A 10,251-nucleotide genomic window follows, 5' to 3' on the forward strand; every position below is an offset into this window, starting at 1 on the left:
AGTGTCTTGCTGCTGGTCTTCTTCCTCTGGGTTGGTCATCTGTTATTTCTTTGATTTCTTTTTACTCTCTTCTTTCTTGCTCTCGTTATTTTCTGTGTTTTCCTCTTGCTGTTTTGTTGTGGCTGTCAATCTCAGCTGTGGAGATCGACTCCTCAGTTGTTCCCCCCTCCCGTCAGTGTTAGTTGTTATGAGAGTTGATCGCTTCTATCCTCTATTTTACGTTCTTTCCTTTTCCTTTTTTGGGTAGTTTAGACGGGGTTTGGGGGGGGGGGGTTAGGGTTGGGGTGGGGGACTATAAGGGATAAAAATTTGTATATCTATTTGTATTTTGATTTTGATTGTATGATTTATTTAGATCAATAAATACATTTTTTTTAAAAAGAAAGCAATTTGATTTTTTTATGAATTCCAAAGAGTCAGGATCTGACAAACAATAGATTCAAATGCCATTGTTTAGAAGTTATAGATAAGTCCAGAATATTAATTGATAATATCACCAGTGGTCAGAGATTAATGTGCTTTCATATTTAAAGGAATCAATTAGTGGAATCAGTTGTTTATCTGTAAGGAAATAATCAATCTGAGAATAGGTGTGATACATCTTAGGAAAAAAAAGAGAATTCCTTATCATTAGGATGGAAAATCTCCAAATATTTATAATGCCACACTGTAACATGAATGAGTTAATGAGTATAGTAGACTTGTTTAATCTGGCAGTATTGGGAGATGAACAGTCAAGTACAGGGTTTAGTCAACAGTTCAGATCAACTCCGACAATTAAAGAATATAAATTTAAATCCGGTAAAAGAGAAAAAAGCCATTCAAAAAAGTTTGGATCTTCCATATTAGGACCATAAATATTAACTATCAATTTATTATAAAGTTTGCCAGATAGAATCAAATAGTGTCCATTAGGATCAGCAAAAGTGTTATGTTTAACAAATGAAATAGACTGATCAATCAGTATTGAGACTTAGCTATGAATACTGAATGAAAGTGCTCATCACTTCCAAAATCTTTTTTAAAAATGAGAGGAATTAGATAACTGTAAATGGGTCTCTTGTAAAAGAAATATCCCTGGTTGATATTTTTTAACAAGTGGAATTATCTTGCCTCACTTCATAGGATGGTTCAAACCAGAAGCATTCCATCTAATCATCCTTATAACTTTAGCCATCTGAAATATTAGAGTCCAGTATTACAAAAAAGCAAAATTGAGATCAATATAGTTAGTCGGCAGTAAAATTATAAATACTCTGTAAGTGACAAACCAGCCACATCTTTGAAAAACCAAAAAAAAAGTCACATAAGATGTCCCTCCTCCCACCCAACTATCCCTGGCAACAGCCTGCAGCTAGCAAACAAAGCAGATAACCTCCACGTCTCTCTGGTGGCAGCACTCCTAATAGATTGAAAGCAAAACCAAATTCCCATAAGTCACTAAGCTTGTTTCAGCGAAGAAAGAAACACAAGGTCAAAAAAGAAGACAGCTCCATACTTGTGATAATGTTATGGAAATTAAAATTATAAATGAAATTTAAAATACTTCAAATTAATAACCTTGTAGTGGATCCCTACATATGAACACAAAAAAGGCTCAGATGAGAAGCAGGTTGCATAACTGAGGTCCAGAAGATAATATCTCAGCCCAATGTTAAACTCTGTCCAGGATGATGTAAAAACACAAAATGCTGGAGAAACTCAGCAGGTCAAATAGTATCCTTATGTAGCAATGGTAAAGATACAGAACCAACATTTCTGCTAAATTTTCTTGCCTTTTCTCTCCCCTCCCCTTTTCCAGATCTCCCCTCCCTTCCCCCTCTACCAACCCAGCCATCCCTCCTCCCCTGATCACTGCTGTCCCTCCCTCCCTTCTCCACCTATCATCTCCTGCCTTTGCCACCCCCCTTCCCCATCTTTCTGTTCAGATAAATGCTGCCACTCTCTCTCACTGTGATGAAGGGCTCAACCCCGAAATGTCGGTTCTGTATCTTTACCATTGCTACATAAGGGATACTATTTGACCTGCTGAGTTTCTCCAGCATTTTGTGTTTTTACATCATCCTGGACAGAGTTTAACATTGGGCTGAGATATTATCTTCTGGACTCAGTTATGCAACTGAGCCATTTTTGTGTTCATATGTAATCAAAGGCTCCAAAAATATACCTCGCCTTTGAAAGGATGCTAAATATTTTTGGCTGCAAGGCAAGATTTCATCAACGGGGCTTTTCAATGAATTAAATAAAATGCAGCTTTGAACATTTAAACCTTGCTGGTGCCTTAAGGACAAGTATGTGGTGGAATGTTTAGATTAGCATTTGACGGCTCTTGGACTGTATTCCTTGGAGGTGTAGCGCGGGGTGGGGGGGGGGTGGTGAGAGGAGGGGGAGAACCTTGAAGGAGGCAATTTGACAGTTGAAAGACCCAGACAGAGGAGATGTGGTAAAGTTGTTTCCCATGATAAGGGAGTCTCGCACAACAGGGCACAACTTCAGGAAAGAAGTTATAAATAGATGTAGAGGAATTTCTTTAAGCAGAGAGCAGTGAATGTCTGGCATTTGTTGCCACTGGTGGCTGTGGACGCCGGGCCGGTGGGTGCATTTAAGGCCCTTGATTGGGCAGGGCATCAAGGTTTCTGGGGAGAAGGCAGGGGAGTGGAGCTGAGTGGGAGAATGGATCAGCTGAGGATGGAATGGCAGGGTGGGCTCAATGGGGTGAATGGCCTTCACCTTCTCCTGTATTGTCTGGTCTTGAGTGTGCGTGGCAGTTCTGTGTTCATGTGCTGGCTATCTAGTGCCATCTGCCACCTTCTCACTGAAATCTTGCCTATTTTCATCTTGCTCTTTAATGATTCAACAAAATCATTAGTTATCAACAACTTAGCCAAGGGCAGTTCCTGGGTTTAGCCTGTTGGGTCCTCAACTTTAGATCCAAACTCAAAGTCCAGGTTTATCGTTGGAGTACATGAACAACCATATAACAACCATATAATCATATAACAATTACAGCTCAGAAACAGGCCAACTTGGACCTGCTAGACCATGCCAAACACTTTCTCCCACCTAACCCCCCTGACTGAAATCAACCTGTAATCCTCCATTCCTTTCCCATCCATATACATATCCAACTTCTCCTTAATTGCTAATATTGAGCCGGCCTCCGCCACTTCATCTGGATTCTTGTTCCACTCACCCACCACTCTCTAAGTAAAGAAGTCCCCTCCTCATGTTTCTCTAAACTTCTGCCCCCTAACTCTCAACTCATGTCCTCTCCCCCTTTCTCTTTGCGTCAACTCTATCCATACCCCTAATCATTTTAAATACCTCACTCAAATCCCCTCTCAACCTTCTACTCTCCAAAGAATAAAGACCTAACTTTTTTTAGCCTTTCCCTATAACTTAGACCCTGTAACCCAGAAACATTCTAGTAAATCCTTTCTGCACTCTCCAATTTGTTGATATCACAAACAATCCTGAGATTCTTTTCTTTCTGAGGGCCAGGCAGAATTTCTACTTATTGGTAACTGCAAACTGTACTCAAAAAAATACACAGGTAGATAAGAGAGAAAAGTAAACAAAGAAGAAAATGTTAAGCAAACTGACTGTTCAATACAGAAAATAAATATTTATTAATAAATAATGTGCAGCATTAAGACCCCTTAAAAGTCTCTGATTAAGTTAAGTAAACAATCCACGCTGGAGAAACTCAGCAGGTCAAACTGTGTGCTTTTTATGTCACAAAGATAAAGATACATAACCAGTGTTTCGGGCTTGAGCCCTTCATCAAGGTGTGGATGAAATGTGGGCAGGTGCCCAAACAAAATGGTGAGGGGTAGCAGCAGGGGGAGGAGCACGGTCCCATGGGCAGGAGGTAATTGGTGCATAAGGCAGGGAGGGAATGCCAGCAAACTGGGGAAGGGATGCTTCTCCCCTTGCCCCCTTTACCATTTTGTTTGGGCGCCTGCCTACATTTTGCTCATACCTTGACGAATGGCTTAAGCCAGAAACATTTGTTATATACCTTTGCTACATAAAGGACACTGTTTGACCTGCTGAGTTTCTCCAGCATTGTGTTTTTACTTCAACCGCAGCGTCTACTGACTTCCATGTTTTACTCCCTCTGAGTTTGTCATTGGGGAATCTGATGGTGGAGGGGTAGCAACTGTTCCTGAACCTGGGGGTGCGAGTCTTGTAGCACTGAGACCTCTTTGCTGATGGTAGCAGCAAGTACAGAATGGGTGCTGGGTAGTGTGGATCCTTGATGATTGCTGCTGCTCTCTGACGGCAGTGTTCCCTGTAGATGTTCTCAGTGGTGGGGAGGATTTTACCTGTGATGTCCTGGGTTGTGTCCACTATCTTTTTCAGGGCTTTATGCTGGGGGGGGTATTGGTCTCCCCATGCCAGATTGTATTGGTGCCCCCATACCAGTTTGATCGCAGGAATTCCTGGAGGATTCATCCCACAGACCATCCTCACACATTCTCGTGGAGTCATAGGTACAGGCCCTTCAGCCCAACCTGGCCATACTGACCAAGATGGCAATCTCAGATGGTCCAATTTGCCTGCATTTGGTTCATTTCCCTCAAAGCCTTTCCTATCAATAGATCTGTTCACATCTCATTTGAACAGTAATTGTACCTGATTCATTTGCCTCCTCTGGCATCTCATTCCAGATACGACAGCGTAGGGTGGCACAGTTAGTGTAGAGGGCAGCATGGGTAGCAGTTAGCACAACGCTGTTACAGCGCCAGCGATCAGAGTGCGAATCCTGTGCTGTCTGTAAAGAGTTTGCATGTTCTCCCGGTGTCTGCGTGGGTTTTCACTAGGTGCTCCGGTTTCCTCCTACCCTTCAAAATGTACTGTGGGGTGTAGGTCAATTGGGTGTCATTGGGGGGCACGGGCTCATGGGCTGAAAGGGCCTGTTAATGTGCTGAATGTCTAAATTAAGAAAAAAAACACTCTGAGTGCGAAGGTTTCCCCTCAGGTCCCTCTTAAATCTTTCTCCACTTGCCTCAAACCTATGCCCTCCAATTCTAGAATTGGGGAAAACTTCACTTTATCCACGTCTCTCATAATTTTATAAATCTGGATGGCCAACCCTTAGCCTCCAGGGAATAAATGCCCAGCCTAACATGTCTCCCTATAACTCAACACCTCCGGTTCCAGCAATGTCCTGGTGAAGCTCCTCTGAACCCCTTCCAAGTTGTTGTTGTCCTTTCTACAGCTGGGTGGCCAGAACTGCTCCCAGTCCTCCAAGTGTGGTCTCAATTTTGGACAAGTCCAAAGACTGAACAATCTCACATCTGTGCTGCAGTGCTTGTACTTAGATGGGACCCAAAACCATATAACCATATAACCATATACAGCACAGAACAGGCCAGTTTGGCCCTACTAGTCCATGCCAGAACAAATCCCCACCCTCCTAGTCCCACTGACCAGCACCTGGTCCATACCCCTCCAATCCTCTCCCCTCCATGTTATTATCCAGTCTTTCCTTAAATGTAAATAACGTCCCTGCTTCAACCACCTCCGCCGGAAGCTTATTCCACATCCCAACCACCCTTTACGTGAAGAAATTTCCCCTCATGTTCCTCTTATAATTTTCCCCCTTCAATCTCAAACCATGGCCTCTGGTTTGAATATCCCCCACTCTTAAATGAAAAAGCCTATCCACGTTGACTCTCTCTGTCCCTTTTAAAATCTTGAACACCTCCATCAAATCCCCCCTCAATCTTCTACGCTCCAGAGAAAAAAGCCCCAGGCTGCTCAACCTTTCTCTGTCACTCAAACCCTGACATCCTGTCAACATTCTCGTGAACCTTCTCTGCACTCTCTCTATTTTGTTTATACCCAAAAAATTAGTGAGGACCCTTTCTGATGCACCAGTCTGATAGGCTTTTTATTAACTATAGACTGGAACAGCTGCCAACCCCATTGACTGACGAAGGCAGAGTGGAATGGGGAGCATGCGAGGGTAAGATCGGTCTAGGGAGGCGTGTCCAGCCAGTAGGAGCCAAACGTAGCTTAATAGTGGGTTTACCACACTTTCCATCAGGCACACGGTATCAATGACCTACCACTACCATCAGGAAGTAGGTGCAGGAGCATCAAAATCAGGACTGCCAGGCTGGGAAATAGCTTCTTCCCACAGACTGTGGGATTGATGATCAGTTTCCTATAACCTTGGGTCTCTCATAAATGAAACAAATAAATTATGGCCAAATGTTTATTTCTATTTATTTTTTATATATATATATATATATATATATATATATATATATATTCTATCTTTATGTATATATGTGGTTTTTTGGATGTACTGTACACTGTCGGCTGTAGGAATGCTGTTTATGTACAATTGGATGATAATAAACTTGAACTTGAATGATGGAAATATGGAAGCAAGTTCAAAATTCTCACCAAGTTCAAGTTTCCAAAGTAAACTTATTGTTACATGTATCAAAGTGCAGAGAGAAAGTTTGTTTTGCAAGCAGTCCAGCAATGCATCCTGTGCCCAGTACAGCGGTAAATCACAGTGTAGATCAGTTGCTAGTCCAACCTGATGGGCAATCAAGGGAGTCCACGAGGCAGTAGATCAGAGTTAAAAAGGCTTTTATTAGCTTAGATGTTAGCTGTGGCTCAGAGAGCATCTGGCCTGGATCCGAGCAGGAAATGATCTGGGGTCAAAGTCTTGGGTCGGGACCTTTATCAGGGAATCTCCTGGGAGGGGCCGGAGGGAAGGAAGGGGGAGTCCAGGCCAGTACATAGAGTTATTTCTTTCTTTGGCTTGGCTTAGCGGACGAAGATTTATGGAGGGGTATGTCCACGTCTGCTGGAGGCTCGTTGGTGACTGACAAGTCCGATGCGGGACAGGCAGGCATGGTTGCAAGGGAAAATTGGTTGGTTGGGGTTTTTACTCCTTTGTCTTTTGTCAGTGAGGAGGGCTCTGCGGTCTTCTTCAAAGGAGGTTGCTGCCCGCCGAACTGTGAGGCGCCAAGATGCACAGTTGGAGGCGATATCAGCCCACTGGCGGTGGTCAATGTGGCAGGCACCAAGAGATTTCTTTAGGCAGTCCTTGTACCTCTTCTTTGCTGGCCAGTGGAGAGAATGGTGTTAATACCACCACACAACCTGAAAGAATATTTGGCAGTGCAGAATTAGCAATTCTGAAAGTGTTATAGGGCAGCGCAATTGGCAGTATTATTTCAGCGACCGGGTTTGAATCCACCGCTGTCTGAGAGGAGTAGGTACATTCTCCCCATGACCTGCATAGGTTTCCTCCAGGTGCTCTCATTTTCTCCCACCCTCCAAAAACCTACAGGGTTGTAGGTTCATTGGGTGGCACAAGTTTCAATGACCGTTATCAGCTCTACTGCAACGTTAAAATTGTGGAAAGGAGGGATAGGAGATTGGAGAGATTGCAGGGGGTGTGAGGGATGAGTCGATGGGAACAGCTCACAAAATGTCATCGTGTTCCAGTGCCATCTTTATCCTCTCTTTGGGACCCACTCTGCATATTGACGCTACTTCTAACGGCCTATCAAAACATTCATGGTTTAAGCCAGCCATGCTCAATCTTTTTTCGGCTGTGGCCCCCTTCGGAGTCTGCTCCAAATTTATGGGCCCCCTTCCATGTGAAGCAGTCACATTTAGTTAGTTTCTTTCGTTGTTCTTTTCTACCATAGAAAACTACAGCACAGAAAACAGGCCCTTCTAATCTTTGCTGAAACATCATTATGCTAGTCCCACTGACCTGCACCCATTCAATAACCCTCCAGTCCTCTCCCATTCATGTATCTATCCAATTTATTCTTAAAACTTAAGAGTGAGCCCACATTTACCTTAACAGACAGCAGCTCATTCCACACTCCCACACTCTGAGTGAAGAACCTCCCCCTAATGTTCCTCCTAAAGCTTTCCCCTTTCACCCTAAAGACAGGTCCTCTCGTACTTATCTCTCCCAATCCAACTGGAAAGAGCCTACTCACTTATACTCTGTCTATACCCCTCATAATTTTATGAACCTTTATCAAATCTCCCCTCATTCTTCTACACTTCTAGGAATAAAGTCCCAACCTGTTTAATCTTTCCCTGCAACTCAACACCTGAAGACCTGGATAGATCCTAGTAAATCTTCCCTGCACGCTTTCAATCTTACTGATATCCTTTCTGTAGTTTTGCGACCAGAACTTCACACAATATTCCAAATTTGGCCTCACCAATGTCTTATACAATCTCACCATAGCATGCCATCTCCTCCTGTACTGACGACATTAAAAACATTAAGACAATTCTTAAACGTAGACAAACACCATGGTAACAGGCTATTTCAGCCCACGAGTCTGTCCTGTCCAATTCACACCCAATTGACCTCCAACCTTGGTTACATTTCGAACAGTGGGAGGAAACCGGAACCAACCCCCCAGGAAAACCCATGCGGACTCAGGGAGAACATACAAACTCCTTACAGCCAGCGTGGGATTCGAACCCTGGTCCCGATCGCTGGTGCTGGTGTTGTTAACCTCTATGCCAATTGGACCACCCCCTATGCAGTAGGACTCGATGATTTGATTTCTTCTTTTACAATCTTTTTATTGGTTTTAACATTGTTATGGGTTATATTCTATTTTATATTATATATAAATATCTTACAAAATAATAGATTGTGAGGGTTTAGTGTAGGTCCCTTCACAAACAGATATCAGACATGCAGGCACCAGTGGCTTTGCAAAAGACAATGGAACTGCTTTGGAAGGAATTTCAAAAGTAGGTGCAGATGGAGAAGTCCAAGCTCGAGTGCTGATAAATATCTTTCAAGGATTGGGTTTGGAGGCTTGGGAGGGGTTCTGGTTTTTACAAGCAGAGAGAGGAAAGAAACAAACTGGATTTCTCTTAGAGAAAAAGTGAAGTCAGTTCTACAGTGGCTTTTGAGGCTGCAGGCTGATTGAAAACCCCATTTTGAAGACGTGTTGTGAGTTCTGAGTTCAGCCTGTTGAAAACCCTTATCATCCTTACAAAAGGAAATGGCTGGCTAGAGTATTTCTCCTGAAACAAGGGAAATAAGAGGAACTCTGTGGTTACCTGGAAGAAGAGATTATTATTTGGAAAACCCATGATGGGGCAAGTTTCTTCGGCAAGACTCTGAAGTGACTGATTTGAGGAAATCAATGTGTGTGTGTGTGTGTCCAATGAGCAACAAATCTTTCTCTGAAACCAACAAAAATCTTCCTGAGCGGTAACCATTTACCTTTAAGCACCAGAGCCTGGTGAAAATTTACAAATGTTAAATTCTGTGCACAGTAGAAGAATTGCCTGATACCGGTGAACTTGGAGGAGTGAGAAGTGAGATTGGATTGTGAATCAAAGAACTTTCCTGAACATATACACATTACATACATGTGTACTTAGAATTAGAAGAGGGTTGAGTTAGGTAAAGTTAAGTTAAAGTTTGATCCTGCTTTTATGTTTAAAGAAAATTAAAAGCGACTTTTGTTTAAGTAACCATTTGACAGGGGGGAGGGGTGTGGTGTGATGCCGTAGGTGGAAGATGTGGAAAACGCCTCTCCTGGCAGAATTAATTAATACCTGAATTTAAATTAAAAAAAAACTTTAATTGCTTTTAAATAGGCTTCTGAGGTTTCAGAAAAATGGCTATGAAAAAAATCTAAAGCTCTAACTTAAAAAAACGACTACAACTGAAGTAACTCTATTGAAAGATCCAGGTCCTACCTCGAAGATTCAGCATCCGATTTTAGTTCCTCTCCAGCCATGATCGATGAAGACTTCCTGGGTGAGAATTCAGGCTTCTGTGCTGCCATCCCAGGGAACTGGGGAGAGCATCGCTGAGCTCGGAAAAAATCTGCCAACACAGCTTCAGAGCCAACGCGATGGGCAGGACTACCGCTGTGGGGACTGGGGACCCGACCTCGGCGGCGGTGGCTGGACATACACGGGCTAAACAAAAAGCCTGATCAGAATTTCAGCCTTTGACTACCTCTACTGAGGAAGAAGAAGAAAAAGAATTGGAGGGAGAGGAAGAAAGTTGTGTGCAGCAATCTCAAGGAGAAGAAACAGAACATGATTCAGGAGATCAAGATGTCCAAAGTAAAGTGGGTACATATTATATCACCCCAACTCCCCTTGACCCACAGGTTTTTCAAACATTTTTTGAAAAAATGGATTTAATTAGCTAAGGACTGGAAGCTAAATTTGCTGAGGTTAAAGCTAACTTTACAAATGAATTGAGTGTGA

This window comes from Narcine bancroftii, chromosome 3 (assembly GCF_036971445.1).
Source record: "Narcine bancroftii isolate sNarBan1 chromosome 3, sNarBan1.hap1, whole genome shotgun sequence".
In the NCBI taxonomy this organism is placed as follows: Eukaryota; Metazoa; Chordata; class Chondrichthyes; order Torpediniformes; family Narcinidae; genus Narcine; species Narcine bancroftii.